This window comes from Anopheles gambiae, chromosome X (assembly GCF_943734735.2).
Source record: "Anopheles gambiae chromosome X, idAnoGambNW_F1_1, whole genome shotgun sequence".
In the NCBI taxonomy this organism is placed as follows: domain Eukaryota; kingdom Metazoa; phylum Arthropoda; class Insecta; order Diptera; family Culicidae; genus Anopheles; species Anopheles gambiae.
In genome coordinates, this window is record NC_064600.1 from 25,374,793 (window position 1) to 25,378,567 (window position 3,775).

Below are 3,775 nucleotides of genomic sequence, written 5' to 3' on the forward strand. Positions count from 1 at the left end.
CAGCGCGATGGTCATATATATGAAGAAACGATGAACGATGGAAAAGGATCGATGTAACAAAATAAAAAAAAAATATAAAAAAAACGATGAGCGCGCTTGACGCAATACTGGCCTGTGCCGTATTACTTGCACAGAAAGAAAATGTGCATCAATCAGCAGGAGGATCCAGCTACTAAAATTATATTTGGAAATAAAGCCACAATCACGGTACGAATAAATGCATTTATGTGATCTTGGAAATGTTATGTTTTATATTTAATTTTTCTTTTGTTATTTACAAAATGTGCAAAGTACGTTGAAAATTACAACGTTATTATTAAAATTAAATACGTCAATAAATGAATAAATACATACATATATCCATCACTCAATCCAAAACTCGAACTGCTTGAGAGCGAGAGAACAGTACGATGTGTAGTTCGTGTATAGTTCGCCAATAAAAAAGTAAAACGTTTTATGTTCTATTATTTAATCTGTTTTTTTTTACAAAGTTATTATCTATTAAGTTACACATTACATTCAGTTCGGATTGTTGATCTCGTTGTTGTATTGTGGACTCGAATGACCTTCTAATTGTTTTCCTTTAAAGCCGGGATTCCTCTCCCTACCTACCGGTACCAAGACGGCGGGCACTCATGCTCGTCAGCCGATGAGAGATTGCTCTCTCGGAAAGCGCACCAAAGCGGAACAGCGGAATAACGCATCCAATACAATTGTAGCAGGTGGAAATCTTAAGGACGAATTTCGGATAAAAAAAAAAATTACTACGCAGTGTCTGCAGACATTTTTTTTTTCAAATCACGTCACGTTCGAACCATCGATCGCACTTTTATTATCTAATAGTAATGTCACGGTCGTGGGGGTGAGGCAGATTCTGTTTCCGAGTTGCGCGATTGGGCACCCATCGGCGTCAGCAGATTGGTCGGTAGAAAGCGGATCATTCGACGGGCATGGCGTTGGGTGACCGATCGTGTCGTTGACGGTGCCGTACTGTTAGCTCAACGCGAGCCCCGGGTGTTGAACCTTACGCTATGCTGTAACTGTGCTGATCGTGCAATCGGGCTGTGGGTTCAGCTGTGGCAGCTTTGTTCTTCGGAAAGCATACCACCGATGATTCGTACGACGCGTGCTGACATTTGTCGCAACAATAGAAATAGGTCGCTGGGGCCTGGTAGAAGAAATAATATGGCACGTTAATGGTTAAAATTACTAATCATGTGCTATGAAGGACTCACCATATTTACGATGTTACGATTCCGATACCGCAGCAGAGGAAGAAAACGTTGAGCAGCTTAGATGAAGTATCTGTAAGCAATATAAAAGAAAATGTGTCATATATTGTGACTACAAGAGCAATTGTTTTTCTTATTATTAGTATTAACCACGTACCGTTTGCCACTCACTCCGCACGCCGCATACATCATATAAAACCGTCCTTGGTGAGAGTGTCGACAGGACATGGTTCTGAGATGGATTGGTGGTACGATGTCGCACATAAAAGTTACTGAAAAAAATAGTTACAATAATTACAAAATAAATTATTTGTTCGTGTGGGTGGTATGTGCTTTATCAGTTAATTACCCGGGGGTTAAAGTTGGGGCAATAGGGTCATTTGCATGTTTTGACAGTTAAACCGTTAAACCACAATGTAAACAATCGGTTGTGCTTCACCAATAAATCACAGCCAAAGCATCGCGAGCAAAGGTGTTTTTTGGATTGGTGTTAAACTGTGTTTTTGGTGTTTTGTGCGATTTTTTTTAATTGTTTAGGAAATTTGAAAACCATAGCGGTGATTTATTCGACATTTATCGGAAATTTAATTTTATAAAAGTGTAGAGCAGAGAGGAAAGAAAGAAATTTAGATAAAGAAATGAGCGAGCTTAGCCAGGTTAAGTTGATAGGGCAGTTAGCGGTTTTAACGCAGGATAGGCAACAGGTAGTGCGGCTGATGCAGGATGCAGGATTGTTAAGGACAGAACAGGAATGTGAGAAGTGCCACCACTCGATGGTTTTGCGAGGTACGCAAAGAAGGAATGCGTACAAATGGATTTGTGCAAACGACAATTGTGAAGGTTCGGAATGCTCTATCCGAAAGGGTAGTGTGTTCCAAAACTCAAGATTGTCGCTTGCACAACTTCTCCGCATTACCTTCGGGTGGTCGCAAAACTCGCACGTGAAGCGTACTAGGGCCGAGTCAGGTGTTAGCCGCAAAACGGTTAACGAATGGTTTAAGCTTCTTAGGGAAAAATGTAGTGCGTGTGTTGAGGAGAATAGCCGTCTGATAGGAGGCCCAGGACTAACGGTGGAGATCGATGAGTCCCTCATCGTAAGACGTAAGTACAACCGAGGCCGATAACCAAGGACTGGGGAGTTATGGTTGGTAGGGGGTATTTGTAGGGAAAGTAAAGAAATTTTCTTAGAGATAGTCGGTAGGAGAACTAGGGAAAATTTGCACGACCTAATCCTCGAGAGTGTTGATTGGGGCACCACAATCATGACCGATTGTTGGAGAGCATACGACACTCTCGAGGATTATGGATACGTGCATAAAAAGGTAAATCATTCAGTTAGCTTTTTAAATCCAGAAGATAGGGAAATTCATACACAGACTATAGAAAATTTATGGGGTAAAATTAAGCCATTTTTGAGAAGCAAGGGAACAAACAAGAAGACGTTGATCTCGTACATCAGAGAGTACGAGTTCAAACGGTGTAGTACGAATGTTTTTGAAAGCATTCTGCTCGCCTTAAAAGCTGAGTAGGCCCAGCTTAGGACCAGCATAGGGACCAAGATCCATTTATTTTTTTACGACTATTTTAATCACATTTTATCATTCAAAGTGGCTAGCAAATGCTGAGAAGTGTTTTAAGCACGATTAAAATAATCATGCTCACACATTTTCAGAACTCCGACCCCAACCTCTACGTGGTGCTGGCTGGACTACAACTGTTGCACAAAATGTGCAACAATTGTATACCAACTGGGGCGGGGGTATTGTGTTTTTTGTTTGTTGTTTCAGATCACCGTTTTGCTGTCGATCAACGGATACATTTATAGTTTTGCTTGCAGCAAAACAAAGGAAGGTTGCAATAATACTTACGTTCCATTTTATAACAAACTAATTATTGCAACTATTTTTTTCAGTAACTTTTATGTGCGACATCGAACCACCAATCCATCTCAGAACCATGTCCTGTCGACACTCTCACCAAGGACGGTTTTATATGATGTGTGCGGCGTGTGGAGTGAGTGGCAAACGGTACGTGGTTAATACTAATAATAAGAAAAACAATTGCTCTTGTAGTCACAATATATGACACATTTTCTTTTATATTGCTTACAGATACTTCATCTAAGCTGCTCAACGTTTTCTTCCTCTGCTGCGGTATCGGAATCGTAACATCGTAAATATGGTGAGTCCTTCATAGCACATGATTAGTAATTTTAACCATTAACGTGCCATATTATTTCTTCTACCAGGCCCCAGCGACCTATTTCTATTGTTGCGACAAATGTCAGCACGCGTCGTACGAATCATCGGTGGTATGCTTTCCGAAGAACAAAGCTGCCACAGCTGAACCCACAGCCCGATTGCACGATCAGCACAGTTACAGCACAGCGTAAGGTTCAACATCTGGGGCTCGCGTTGAGCTAACAGCACGGCACCGTCAACGACACGATCGGTCACCCAACGCCATGCCCGTCGAATGATCCGCCCTCCACCGACCAATCTGCTGACGCCGATGGGCGCCCAATCGCGCAACTCGGAAACAGA

The 3,775-nt window shown here is 41.7% G+C and overlaps 1 long non-coding RNA gene across 1 annotated transcript; it reads right to left on the bottom strand.

Moving 5' to 3' along the window:
* Positions 1-808: 808 nt before the first annotated feature.
* Positions 809-2,331, bottom strand: LOC133393065 (uncharacterized). The gene is made up of 3 exons (XR_009765985.1): positions 1,390-2,331; positions 1,236-1,305; positions 809-1,168 (listed from the first exon to the last, which is right to left on the bottom strand). It is a non-coding gene; the product is annotated as an uncharacterized LOC133393065 (long non-coding RNA).
* Between the last annotated feature and the right edge of the window lie 1,444 nt (positions 2,332-3,775).